Source organism: Peromyscus maniculatus, chromosome 19 (assembly GCF_049852395.1).
Source record: "Peromyscus maniculatus bairdii isolate BWxNUB_F1_BW_parent chromosome 19, HU_Pman_BW_mat_3.1, whole genome shotgun sequence".
In the NCBI taxonomy this organism is placed as follows: domain Eukaryota; kingdom Metazoa; phylum Chordata; class Mammalia; order Rodentia; family Cricetidae; genus Peromyscus; species Peromyscus maniculatus.
In genome coordinates, this window is record NC_134870.1 from 54,323,140 (window position 1) to 54,338,521 (window position 15,382).

Below are 15,382 nucleotides of genomic sequence, written 5' to 3' on the forward strand. Positions count from 1 at the left end.
ATTTTAAAAATACCAGAAGAATAACTCCAGCACTTGAAATACAGGGAGGATAACCAGGAATTCAAAGTCATCCTGATACACAAAAAGCTCAAAGTCAGGCTGGGCATCCTAAGACACTGTTTATGAAAAAAGTAAATACATTTGTTTCATCCTAAGAGAAACAAAAATTCTGCTTTACCCAGAAGCACATATATGTACCATTTAAAAATATAGACATAGTCTGAGATATAAAGTTAGTCACTGAAACTTTAAAATGTAAACAAAACTATGTACCCCATGAGTATTGTATATGGTTGAGTACAAAATACCATTAATTCCATCACCAAAGCATAATATATATGAAATTTTGTCATTAATGAAAATTTTACTTCCATGACTCAAAGACAAAATCTATAATTCTAAATGTAAAATAAATGCCAAGTACTGTTGACTATGCCATAGAGGAAAGAACTGATCACATTCTACCAACAAACTCTGCTAATTGCTCTTATTAGTGAGATGTCTCAGTAAGACACATCTCTCCAGCACACTGACTCAATATTTAAGGTGCGTGCTACGGCTCAGTTGTTCCAAATGGCAAGTGCGCCTGTCTTGTTTCATTTTCAAAGTCTTCCTGCTACAAAGGCTTCCTTACTACACCCGAATCAACAGAAAAACCTAAATGATGCTATAGATATTCCATTGCTACCTGGACTGTCTGTCTTTATTTCAAGGAACAATAATCAAGATTCTTCAATAACAGTGTTATGTTGGGTTAATTATTTGCATTGAAAGAAATGTTACATGTTCATCAATCTATGTCAAAAGATCACACATGGATAATACATTGTAGATGACATAGACATGAGAAATTAAGGGTATGGGTAGGAATAATGGTAATGATGAAATTGGGGTAAATCAAGCTTTTCATCTACTTTGGAATAGTTTCCATCATAAGGCTCTGTGCTTGGTATTGTAGAAATGTAATTGCTCTTCTTTATATGAAAGTTATATCCTAAACATGCCATCTTGATTTAGTATGCACATTCAATATTAGCCTTGGTTTTATTCCAACAATTTGTCTGGAATTTATTTAAAGCATTCTGAATGTAACTTAAGGACTCGCTTGGTGAAAACAAGAAGCAAAGCGTCTTATGTCATCATCAACACTAATTCTGTCTGAAGGCTATTGTTCCTAAAGTCTCAACTCTCTTCACTCAACCTCTAAAAGTACTAAAAACGAAAGAGATATTCTAGTAGATCTTAATATGCACCACTTATAAAACACAGTCTTTGGTGTTATCAAGCAGCTATTATAATACAATAAATACATTTTTATAAATACATGATAATCATGCATTTTCTTTTTTAATGAACTATATAGCTGGGTTAACTTTTCAGACTTTTACTAAAAGGCTATAAAAAGTATTCCAATTCTAATTTTAAAATTATATTATCCGTAATATCATTAGATGAATGTTAGCCAACCAGATAATTTTGGTACAATCTTTTACAGTCATGACTGTGATTTTTCCTTATTCCTAAAATGATAAAGAACAAACTCATGGATCACCATGAGTACTGTTCTGTTTAGTGGAAGAGTTCATTATGCTGAGTGTATAGAAATTTCAAAGCAAGGGAGCTTATGTATGACGTAATTCTCAGGAGATTCTTATTGAACATGCTCTTCCCATGGATCATGCTAAGACAGTAATGACAAACGCAACCTGAAACTTTGCTTCTATGCTGGTGACCCAACAAAGAAAATTCCAGTTCAGTGGGAAAGGATTTGCTCATGAATGACACAGGCCGTACTCTTCCAACCTGAAGTGTAAAGGTCCACAGCTAGACAGCTATTGTGTCTAAAGGGAAATAAACTTCAACAAAAACAAAGAAGGAAGCCACAGGGTATTCTCTTACAGAATCCATTAATGAAAATATCTGGGGATATTCTCACAATATCATAATATCAGCTTCCAATCATGTTGGCTTTCTCTGGAGGGTGGGTACAGCTGTGGGTGAGCAATGTAGACTGTGGTAGGTCATCAAAACACACATTACATTCTCATATATCCACAGGGACTCAGGACTAAACAACTAACTACAGGAGTTAGACATCAACCCTCTTACATTATGGGACAACATTAATCACCCAAATTGCAGCTGAATCAGATATGGTGTTTCCTTTCTAAGCTTTTCCAAGTTTCCACAGTGTCCTATCTACTAATGCAGAGGTGTTTCATACAGGAGCTGCACACCAGGTCTTGTGTGGCTCCTCAGTCTGGGTCTCATGGTCAATGATCACAAAGTGTTTACAGTTTCAGTGTTTTACAGTCGATCTTTCCATCACTTCTGGTGAGTTTGTAATATGCTGGAGCCCATCTCTTCTGCTTTGTCCAACTGTGTTCTATTTCACGCTCTTGTCTGCTTCTCTCTTTACGAAGAAGCTACTGCCTTCATGAACAAATTCTCAGCCATCCCTCTGAGACATTAGTCATCATTTCAGTGTCTTGCGGTACTTATACTTTCATCATCAAGATATATATAGTCATGTGACCTATTTGCATGGAAAGGTCATACTTCTTAAAGTGCTTTTCAACCTCTCCATTCTTATGTTCTATGTGACCATGTCAGCAATACAAGATTTTTTTCCTTCACTGACCAAAAAACTGTTAGTTATTTGTTTTAAATCATGAATGCTTCATTCAAGCATGAAAAACATATACTCCTACCATTTATAAAGTCTTAAAATATTAGAATTGTATCTGGGCTAAACATATGCTCAGAAACTTCTTTCTGGGTAAGATTAAACAACAATATCATTAAAAAGAGAAAGGCTAATTTGATAAATTGATAGCTTTTTAAACAGTGGCATTTTCCCTTTGGACCAAAAGCAACATTTCTGCATCTACTTTAAGTTGTTTGCTAAATACACATTAAACTCAGAATCGAGAGATTTATCTGACATATAACATCTAGAAAATGTGTTTAAAAAAGAAGATGAGGAGGAGGAGGAACAGAATTCCTCTCAGGCACTGATCCCGCCCCCAAAGTCGGGAGCAATGCAGCAGCCCCTCTTAACCACAGATCTACAGCCCATAATGCAGTTACCTGTAGTCAACTGCCAGATGAAAAAGTTAAATGGAAAATTCCTGAAATGAACCATTCAGAGGCTTTAAAATATACCATGTTCTGAGTAATGTGATGTCATACCATCTTGCTCTGCCCTTTTGACCATGAACCACCTCTTTAACCAGCATGTCCATGCAGTACATTAGGCACCTACGAGATATACAGCTGCCCTCTGTCATCAGACTGGCCGTTACGCCATCACATGGCTCATTTTCAAATTCCTTTATTTTACTAAATAATGGCCTCAAAGAAAAAGAGTAATGATACTGGCTATTTTACTGCAGACTATTGTGATCATGGCTCTTTTTTATCGTTAGTCATAATTGATGATCTCCTACTGTGCCTAATTTGTTAGTTAAATTTTATAAAGACTATGTGCATGTAGGTTAAAAGCAGCAAACACAGAATTTAGTACTATCTGTGGCTTCAGACATCCTCTGAGGTTCTTAGAACACTCTGGAAATGAGTGCAGTCCCAAGTGAACGTGTGTTGTTGACACGGGCATGACCATATCAAGGACGAAAGCCTCAGACTCATGGGAACAGCAAAACCCTTCCCAGAGTAGCTCAGAAAAATGACAAGTCTTATCTCCTGGTCCTAAAGTAAATGTTGATAGTACATGCAGAACATGTCTACCATAGTTCTCTTCCCATACTGCCACAGTGTTTTTCTGCCTGGAGACTACTCCCCAACAGAGACAGTTCCTATGGAAACTAGCTAAACCTGCCTCCTGTTCTGCTGTATGCAGTAACCTGTCCACCCTGTTCAACTACACACAATAAGCATGCTGAGCATCTAGGCTGTTGAGGCTTTGCCATCAGAATCCAACAGCTTTCCTATGTGTCCATGTGTTTCTCTTTTCTCCATTCTCACAATGGAGAATCAGGTCAATCCCTGGAGCTGTGTATGGACACATCAGAACACATACTCTAGAAATAACAAGGGTTATGGTGTGTGCTCGGATATATTTTCACAGTGACTTAATTCATCTCAAAACAAAGATCATCAAAAGACTTATAAATTGAAATTAAACCAAGTCAAGAAGTAAATAGCATACTACTACCTTGGCAGAAGTTAGTTAGCTTTACAGTTTGTTACTAAGCCACACATAGGTACCATGACTTGCTCTAAACTGAAGGTGACTGTCCTCACCTCTAGATGCTAGCTCATGGTGCTGTTCTTGGCATTTGAATTCACCTAAGACCTCCATTTGCTACTTGGCTGTGGGTTTTACAATCTTAATCAGAATCTTTTCCAAGAAGAATCTCAACTTTCACACACACACACACACACACACACACACACACACACACACACACACATATATATATATATATATATATATATGATGGGGGCAGAAAGAAAGGTGACTGAAAGCTGCAAAAGAAAAGGGCCAAGTCATGTGAAAGGCAAACCCATCAGAACTAACCATGGAAACTGTTAAATCCAAAGGTTTGGAAGGAGGTATTACATGTTCTGCAAAGGCACAACTGCCGAACTCAGACTATTATACCAATGAAACTATCTATTAAAAGTGAAAGAGAAATAAAACCTTTCTATTACAAAAACAGACTAAAGGAATACATTACCAGGAAGTCAGCTCTACAGAGGATACTGGAAGGAATGCTTCAGACTGAAAAAAAAGGATTAAACACTCCAACGAGGCAACAGGTGGAAAATACACAATACCAGAGCAGTTCATCAAAACAAGCCTAAGAAAAACCATAAAATGAACAAAATTATGAAAATCAATACATATTTTTTAATGAGTCTGATTTCAGTTCACCAATAAGAAGACACAGATTCAGATTGGATATAAAAAGCAGGATCCAACTTTTCTGCTATCACTGAGAAACACAGCTTACTTTCAAAGATAGATAATAGCCACAGGATGGATGGGAAAGGGTGCCCCTAGCAAATGGAACTAGGAAACAAGTTGGTGCAGCTATTCTAATACCAAACAAATTAGATTTTTAACTAAAACTAGTCAGAAGAAATGAAGTTCACATCACACTTAAGATGATATGACAGTTCTAACCATGTATGCACCAAACACAGGTACACTCATTTTCATAAAGCAAATATTTCTAGATGTGAATCCAACACAGCAAGAGTGGGAGATTTCAGCCCCACAGTCACCAAAAATAATAATAACAGCATCCAGAAAAAAAATAACAGCAGAGAAACATCAGAGATAAGCAAAACCATAAGTGAAATGGACCTAACAGGCATCTACAGAACATTGCACCTAAACACTACAAAATACCTGCTCTTCTCAGCAGCTCCTGGATTTTCTCCAAATGAACCACATATTATGACATATAGGAAGCCTCAGCAAATCTAGAAACATTTAAATAATATCTTGTATTCTATCTGAACACAATGCAATGCAGTTAGATATCGTCAAAATGAGAAACTAGAGAGAGCAGGCAAATTCACAAAGATTAAACAATGAAAGGTGAAAACTTAGGAAGGAATAAAAGGACTTAATGACAATGACAATAGAACATAGCAAATTCTACTATGGGACAGAATGAAGGCAGTTCTATGGGGAGCATTCATCATTGTAATTTCCTACATCAAATACTTTGAGAAATCTCAAATAGCTGAGTGATTCACTTTATTGCCGTGGACAAACAATAATAAATCAAACTTCAAAGCAATTGATAGGGAGAAATGATTAAGACCAGAACAGAAATGAAGTAGGTTCTTTGAAAAGGTAGACAGAATGAACATTTAACCGAATTTACCAAAAGAAAGAGAAAAGATCCAAGTTAAAAAAAAAATAGATATTGCAACAGATACCAATGAAAGAAAGAGAAAAGATCCAAGTTAAAACAAAAGACAAAAATAGATATTGCAACAGATACCAATGAAGCCTATTAAAAAAAAATAAAAATAAAACACTTCTCTTCCACTAAACTGAAAAACCTACAAAAAAAATGGATGAGTTTCTAGATGCATATGATCTACCAAAATTAACCCATGATGAATTAAATAGTTTTAACAGACCTTGTGCTGGAAAGTTCATGTCAGCTTGATACAAGCCACAGTCATGTTAGAAAAAGGAATTTTAATTAAGAAAATGCCCACAACCAGACTGCCCTATGAGCAAGCCATCGGTGGATGATTGATGCGGGAGGGTCCAGCTCACTGTGGGTGGTGCCATATATGTGCTTGTGGTCCTGAATGCTATAGGAAAGCAAGCTAGAAAAGCCATGGAAAGCAAGCCAGTAAACAGCACACATCCATGGCCTCTACCTGAGCTTCCACCTCCAGCTTCCTGGCTGAAGTTCCTGCCCTGACTTCCCTGGATGATGGAGTATGACCTGAGTTTTATAAAGTGAAAGAAACCCTTTCCTCTTCAAGTTGCTTTTGGCCATGGTGTTTTATCCCAGCAATAGAAAATTAACTAAGGCAGACCTATACTCTGAAACAAGACTGAAACAGTCATAAAAGCTCTCCTAGTGAAAACCAAAAACCCAGGCCCAGAGAAGCGTACTGCAGAATCTTACCAGACCTTCAAAGAAGGATTACCAACAATAATACTCAAATTAGTCCACAAAAAAACATAGGAAAGTCGGTCTCCACACTCCTTTCATGAAGCCTGCATTACTCTGACACCAACACTAGACAATGATATGCACAAAAAGAAATTTGCAGATGAATCTAGACCAAAAAAAAAAAAAAAACACAATGAAATACTGGCAAACTAAATTCAAGATCACATGTAAAAAACAAAATTCATTTGTCATGATAAAGGTGGGGGGGCTGGAATGGGGTAGTGGGATAGATATGATCAAAATGCATTGTATACATGTAAAAGAAACCAATAAATGATTTTTTTAAGATGTGTGAAATGTAGTATGCAAACATAAACGTTGTCAAGCAAGTCGACTTCTCAGAAGAAATTCCATGTGTTTTTATCCCAATTAGAATACCTGTGGTTTAGATCACAGATGCTTTGTTCTTATTGTAGTCTGTTCACAGGAAGAAGATGGAAATCCCACGTGAAGACGGGCAGGTTCTGTATTGGTGAAGTTATTAAGGCCACTCCACGTAGTTAAAAGGAAGGTTTATTTAGTGACGTAACTTACAAGTGAAGGGATAGATAGGTTGCAGGGTCTGGGAAAGGTTGTCGCAGTCCGGCGGTGTTCTCTGGAGAACTCTGGTCGTTCTACCTCCAGCATCCAGGGTCCAGGAACCAAGAGAGCCTGCACATCTGCACACCCGGATCTTGGGTCTTCAGAGTCCTCTCTTGGCCCTGCCTTGTAGGCGTGACAGTTACTGAAGCCTCAATGGAGGTTGGAACTTCCAGATCAAGGTTGGAATGGCTACCCACTACATTCTGTCACCCACTGAGTTGTTTCCTGGGCTCTTGGAGAATGGTTTCCCTGGCAGGTGTGACGACACAGGCTCACAATGCCAGACCTCAGCTCCAGCTATAAACCAACTTCTAAAACTAAGCCCCTCCTGAAAGTGTCCTTTTAGAAATCTGGGATTCCAAACAGTGTATTAAAGAGCAGCAGAAGGTAAAGAAGTTTGAGGCAACAATCATCAATAGTGTCCTGTCCTGCATGTGCACAAACACTTAAATGTTAAGCCAGTCTGTGGAAAGTCATTTGTATACATGCATGTAGCAATTTTGCAGTAATATTTTCATATAATTTTACATGTTTTCAAGTTCTGCATAAGAATCACCAAGGAACAATTAAATGTCTCTGAAAATGAATGTAAAATGTGAATTGAACAAGTAAGTCTTCTTGACCCCTAAAACACAAAAACAAGAGAACTGTCTGTCTAAATTGCCAAACTCCTGCTTGTGGAAAGTGGTCTCATCTGAGGACCCACACTGGTCTATAAGTAAGGCTGAAGAACACTTACACTTGTGAACACTTTCTGGAACATCGTGACTGTACTTAGTTCAATCTTATGGCTTCCATAATGCCCTTGAAACGTCCTTCAACTGTACGGTAAATTGGAAAACCATACAGTTATGGTTTTGTGCCCTCTGTCTATAATTTGAGTTTGAGTTTACTCCCATACCACACAGACTTGCCTTAGTGCTTTTATTGTAAATAATTTACACCAGAAATGCTGAATCATGAAACTGAGGTCAGGGAAATTGTTATTTAAGCAAACAAAATCAATCCCGAATCACTTTGGACTTCAAGTCCTCTGACTTATCTGACGAGAACTGGTGGGCTTGATGTGGGGGCCGATGAGTCCTGGGGATGACTGACACACATTGCGAGCATCCCCACCCTCCAAACTCACGGACCTCCTTGCTGACACTTGTCTTCCCCCAGGATAGTCTTCCTCTCCTTGTTTTGCCCAGACCAAAATGGCAACCGAATTTCCTTTATGCAAAGGAAATGAATACTGAGTAACTTAATCTGATACTTCTGAAAAAATAAAATATGCCAAGCACCTATTTCCTCCTGACCTAAAAAGAGGAGAAAAGGAACTATGGGAAGGGCAGAGGCCAACTTGAGAGTAAAGTGCTTAGGGACAGAGTTTGGTCTGCAGCAACTGCTCTCGCCCATAGCTCAGAGTTAAGCCTGGGTGATAAGGATATCACCAAAACCAGGTCACCAAACAAAGCATGGGATCCAGGCCTGGCAAATCCCAAGTCCTTGGGAGGCTGAGGCGGGAGGAGGATTGTCCTAAGCAGCGCAGTGAAATGGTCTCAAAACTAATAGTAAAAACAAGGCTTGGCAATATCAGTCTACCCTCATGTGCACAAGGTCACAGGTTCAATGCCAGCACTGCACAGCTTTTTAAGAAAGTCACTAAAGCTCACCTTTTAGCAAGTTCATTTCCCACTGGGTTGATTTCAGTTTGTTGGTTCACTCTTGTACAATAACTGATGTAACATTAAGCGCCAGCCACTGTAGCAGCTCAGGTTACCAAAACTGAATAAAGCATGAGAGTCTGGGTCCTCGATTCAATAGCGTTCTAGTGGGAGAACAGGCCATCAGTGCTCAGACAGGGCAAGTTTGATGACTGGTACTTAGAATGTTTGGGGACCCTACAGGCATCTGTGCTTATCTGCCTGAGGGACTGTTGAAGTGTCCTGGAGAAGGAATGGCCACATGATGTGAAGGGTGGACACAGGGACAAAACACAGATGGGCACAGAGGTATGAAACTGAAATTCAGAGCATGCTGGACTGGGTGGTGGGAACCTGGATAAGACAGCCACAGGTGGAGAGAGACACAGAAACACAGGTTCTCAAGGAGCCCTTGGCCTACAGGCATGCAGCTGTGTGGGACAGGTCCCTTGGCCACATCACATTCTCACCATCCATCTATGTGTCCTTTGTAAAAACAGCTAATGACAACGCAAATCTCTTCCTGCGACTCAACAGCTGTCTGTAAATGAGGACAACAGCGAAGATGCTGTAAGACCAGACCATAAAACTGAGATGCAAATAAAATACACCTGGAATACAGTGAGCAATCATACATGGGCAGGATTGCCATGTTGGTTTAGAGCAAAGCTTAGCATTTAAAAGATGTTTTACAAACACATGCATGCATGGTGTTCACACACATGCATGCAGACAGAGCAGGGATTTGGGAGGGAGGAGGAGAGTGCTGGGTATGAGGAAACATGAGGCAGCGTAAGAGCTAAGGAAACAAGGCCTACTGGAGCATCAATCTGTGTTGAAACTCTTCAATGTCACCTTACTTCAGGGTGGGTGATGACATTCAAGGAAAGAGATCTTGTGTCTAGGCAGAACCCAAACTCGAATCCAAGTTAGGACATCTCTGCCTTTGGAGACCTAAAGAAAGGTTCTATCAGGAATTAAACATGATGGTTTCATTTTTAAAAGTCTGTATGATTTAACACACAACAAGTTTTTTTAATGGGTGCGACAGATTGTAACACTGTCATTGTGTCACTGTCGGTGAAATAACCACTGAAGGGGAAGGATGATTTAATCTGCTTCCCGTTTCGGCGGCTTTGGTCCATGGTTAGGTGACTTCCTTGCTTCTAGGCCATCATGAGGCAGAGCTCCATGCCAGAAAGACATAGCAAAAGAAAGCTGTTCACCTCACAGGAGTCAAAAAGCAAAGAGAAGGAAAAGAAAGAGGAGAGGAGACAAGACCCATGTTTCCAGAGCAAGCCCTGAGCATCTTCTTCCACCAATGAGGCCACACCTCTTCGCACCTCCCAGTGGTACCACTGTGTTGTGAATCCACCCAGAGACTGACCCATTGACTTGATCTGAACCCACAGGATCCAATCCCTTCCCTAAAGCCTATTCTGACTTAAAACAAGCATGGTACGTGACTTTCTCTGTACTTGACCTCCTATTTCACCCATATTAGCTCTTTCACCCACATTATTCACACATATAAAAATAAAAAAAAAGTTCCTTTGGTGATAGTTATTTTTTATCAGGACAGACCCATCAGATAACCACAAATCCAAGAGTCCAGGTGCAACTAACATGATTAATGATTAGCGGAGCCCAGGTGAAGTCTGTAACTACATCATTGTATGACGTCAGTGCAGACTGGTATGTGGAGCTGCATATAGACACAGAGGCTCCTCCATCCCCCAACTCACAATCAGCAGGATGGGATGATGTCACTGCCAGCAGAATGGGATGATGTCACTACCAGCAGAATGGGATGATGTCACTGCCAGCAGGATTGGATGATGTCACTGACCCTCATCATCCCACCAGTCTTATATAAACAGGTGCTTCATCAGTTGGGTCTCCATGCTGACCATGTTGTTGGGATGGAAGATCCTGAGAGGAAAACACTGCTGAGGCCTTTATTAGCTGCTTGCCTGTGGGCCAAGTAGCATGTCCTCTTCGAACAGGGAAGACAGACCTTAGGTATCCATCAATCCACAGATGATCTGAGGTGTCTAACCATTAGGGGACAGCAGATACAACTATAAATGCTGCCATTAAAAGACCCCAAGGAAAGAGTCGCTGAGTTGTGAAGCCAGATATAGAATAAGAATAAGAGAGAACTGTGGAATGAACTCCAGACACTTAAGTCCTTTGAGACTAGAAAAATCCAAAGTCTCACTGGAGGTTTGACAGGAAGAAACCGTCCCAAATGCCTGGTAAATAGGGAGTTCCAAAAAAGACAGGGGAGAGCAGAGGCCTCAACCGATGAGTACTCAAGATTCCAGCTCAAACACACAGTCAGTGGTGAGCACTTGCCTAGCAGTGTGAGGCCTTGGTTTCATACCTCAGCACAGGGTTGGGGAATAGGTGCTGGTCTGGGTGTGTGCTGCTCAGAGGTGTGATATGTGTGTGAGTGAGTAGGTGCTGTGTGTATGAGTGAGTAGGGGCTAGGGCTGAGTGTACAGCTAAGATGTGTGATGTATCTGTGAGGGAGTAGGTGGTAGGTCTGGGGGTGCAACTAGGTTTTGTTATGTGTGGGGGGTGAGCAGGTGCTAGGGCGGGGCTTGCCGCTCAGATGTACAATGGCTTCCCACAGCTCTCCTGTCCTCACAGAGCCTGGTTTTTCATCATTACAGTCCCTGCCTCAGTGATTATTGCACACTTAGCTTTGTGTTTATACAAGAAAAAGACATCCTCAGAGAAGGAAGTAGAATAAACAGCCTCACAGGGCAATGCCTGGCCAGCTAACCAGACCTGCCATTCTATGGATAGGATGACTTGACAGCCCTCCTGGCTAGGGAAGATCCTGGAATGAAAGCTCCACTCACCGCCTCAGTTGCTGCAGATGCCTTCAAAGACCACAGCTGTCCAGATAGACAGCCCTGCTAGTCCTGAAAGACACAGGACCCCTGGAATGCCCTCCCTGGAGAAGAGCAAATCCTCTCTGCAGTGAGTAAAAACAGTAGTACCTGGAACGAAAATACTGTGCTCTCTAGTGTCTTAGTATAGTGTGGGTAAGCTTCCATATGCAATTTTCATCATCAGAAATTTCTCTGGCATAGCTTTGAACCTAGAATGTTTCTTTCAATCAAGCGCATGCTTTTGCTTTTGTATAGCACAGGAATCCAGACCGGTCTGGCTTGGAAATTTCCCTGACATGGCTACATATCTACCACAGAGTCAGACACAGCACTTTTGTGTACCCGGTAGTGACATAATCGAAACCAGATTCACATTTATTTAAGTAGCACGGTTCTGACAGAATGAAAATATTTTAGTTTGTGGCGCAACACTCTGTGTGTGTGTGGGGGGGGGATTTACAGACATCTCCTCTGTCCCACTGATTCCTCACTTACCTATAGGAGCACTGTTTGGTATGGGGAGAGGGAGGGAGAAAGAGAGAGAAGAGATGGGGGAGGAGGGAGAGAGAGAGAGATGGGGGAGAAGAGAGGGAGGGAGAAGAGGTGGGGGAGGAGGGAAAGAGAGAGAGAGATGGGAGAGGAGGGAGGGAGGGAGAGAGAATATTATGTTTCAGTTCTGCACAATGGCACCTTTAAGAAATCTGCCAACCAGTAAAAAACTAAATGGTGGTGGTTTAAAGAAAAACAAAACTCTTCACTGCTTCCAGTTAATATTCACAGGACTCAGGGGGAAGGAGGGCTTTGGAGGGCTCAATATTTATAAATGCTACTGCTGTCCCCCGACCACGCGTCCTGGATTCCTGAGAGAAGTGGGGAGAGCTTTCTACCATAATGGGGTGAGGGCATGGGTTTAAAGTAGAGAAGCAAGTCATTAAGAAACAGAGTTTAAACACCCAAGTGAGCACTCGGTGGTCTGGGATTTGAACACCGCTTGCTGGAGACATTTTCCTCTCATTTACTAACATCTTGAAGACGGGGAAAGTGTCCATGGTGTATAACATTGATGACCAGGAAGGTGTTTGTCTTTTCGTTTAAAATATGGATGTTTAAATTAAAGACTTTGTGTTTGCAGCCCTGACGGTGAAACCATCACTCCATCTGCTAGGCAAACAATCATGTCAGGATGGAAAGCCAACTCTGAATGAAAGGCCAGTGTCCCCATCTCCCAGCCTCACACCATCTTCAGGAATTCCTGTAATGTGACCATTAAACATTCTCTAGACTTTCACCTCATCTGTGCTGACCCTGGACACGAAACGAGCTGCAAGGCTCTGAAGCTGGTATTCCTCTTTAATCCCTTTTCAAGAATGCATTAATATTAATGTTCCACAGGAAACTGGACCAACACAAACCTGCAGCGCCCAATGAGCCAGCACTGGCCCAGGAAGCAGCAAGATTTTTCAGAAGAAATTTATGACGTCTATAAATTCACCTTCAAGGTGCCTATGGCTGGAAAGAACTAAGTCGAGTTTTCAAACCTCAGTTTTTAACTGAGTGCCTTTCTACTGGTTACTTCATCAAAAGCACTGCAACTTCAAAACGGAACACTGACATGGATCCAAACAAACTTCAAGTTGGAATTTGGTTTCTTGAAACTGAAGTTTGCTATTCAGACTTCCATGTGTTGATTCATGCAAAGGGGAGTCCCATCTGGGAATATGAAGGAAAGTGAAGGGAGGGTCTCACTAGACTCATGTGCGGGTTACACTGCAGTGTGGCTTACACACGAGCAGCAAATGCCTCCAACGCGGACATGGGAACAGCCTGGTACCGAGAAGCCAAATACTTGGGAAGTGATGTGAGAGGCAGCTGTAACCCACAAGAATGGGTGGGCAAGAAACACAGAAAAATGAGAGGAAAGAGGTCTGTCCTCACAACATCGAAGAGGTGTTCTCCCAAGCCCTCAGAAATAGGGGCACAGATCGATGTCACTACAGTCTTACTTGAAGCAGCCTTGCCTAGGAAAGAAGAGCCAAAGCGAGAACAAACGTGTGTGTGTGTGTGTGTGTGTGTGTGTGTGTGTGTGTGTGTGTGTGTGTGTGTATGTGTGTGTGAAGTTGTCTACCTATCCTTCATGAAAGGACATATACAAAGTAAACACATTTATAAATGTGTAGAGAAGAGAAAGTTGTATTGTCATTTCACGGTGCATTTTCTATCTTTGTAGAATTGTTAAAAAGCTTCACTGCAGGTAAATGCAGAAATACCCAGACAGAGTCCAAAACAGACAGTCAGTTTTATCTCCTAAGCTGATGCACCTGGTGGGTCTTGTATGTCTTTCAAGGCCATGACACCATCTGGAAAAGGACTTTGGAAGATATCTCTCCATAGGTATATGATGTCTTTAGGGATAAAGACTATGTTTTTAATTAGTATTCTGAACAATTGCCTGAATTTTTGAATATGCTAAAAGATCCTCTGAGTTATATATATTTAAGTTGGGCAGATTTATGATGTATACACTACATAACAGTTTAAAGAAAAACCGCCATATCTTAAAATATAGATTTAAAATAAAAATACGATTTGGGCAGGAATTGCTATTAAAGGAATTTTGAACCTAATAAATCTTTAGTTCTGCAAATGTCCAAAAGTTGCACAGAGAAGGCTAATGAATAATTTATGACTGTAAAATCCATCACAAAATCCTACACTGTATTTAACTTAGCGCCCTTTGGTACATGAAGAATTCTGATCTTTTTATTTTACAGGGAAGGTATGTTTACTTCCTATTCCTTATACTTGTGCTCATGAAAGTCCAGGAAATTTCAAAGCCACAAATGGGTTCCTCAAAGAAAAACTGACAAGTCAAAACTGCTATTAGAGTCTATTTCAAATATCTCAGGGTCTCTCTAGTTTTAACTGAAAACACATGGATTGGAGCCCATCTACTTGAAGTGCTTATTTTTTCAAGAGACAAACACAAATTCTACTGAAACTGAAGAATGATTTACTTTGGGATGATAACAGCTGAACAAAGAGTAAATATATTGACTTTCTTGTATCATAAGTTCACACTGAGTAAGACAATTTGCTTCCTCATAAATATCAAGTGAAAAACTCGCAGTTTGAAAATAAATGGTATGCATTATGCCATTTCTCATAGACATCACAAACGCTACACTGTGCCCATCATAATCAAATCACATAACACCGCTAAGTTTCTATACTATCCTCACAGATTGGATGTTCTTGTCCTACAGATGAGTTCCAAGGGATCTATGCAAATCCTGATTTTAGATTAAGACCAATGACCATGTTTTACAATCATATAAGATCTCAATATCTAATCTAAGTTGGAGACCCATTGTTTGACTCATGACCTCATATTCCATGGCAAATCATATATATATATTTGTGTGTGTGTGTGTGTGTGTGTGTGTGTGTGTGTGTGTGAAGTTGTCTACCTAACCTTCATGAGAAAACATATACAAAGTAAACACTTCTATAAATGTAGAGAAGAGAAAGTTGTATT

The 15,382-nt window shown here is 40.4% G+C and overlaps 1 protein-coding gene across 7 annotated transcripts in view; it reads right to left on the reverse strand.

The window, feature by feature from the left end:
- Positions 1–15,382, reverse strand: part of Piezo2 (piezo type mechanosensitive ion channel component 2) — a 380,980-nt gene that overhangs the window by 211,663 nt on the left and 153,935 nt on the right. The gene's annotated exons all lie outside the window — the stretch shown is intronic.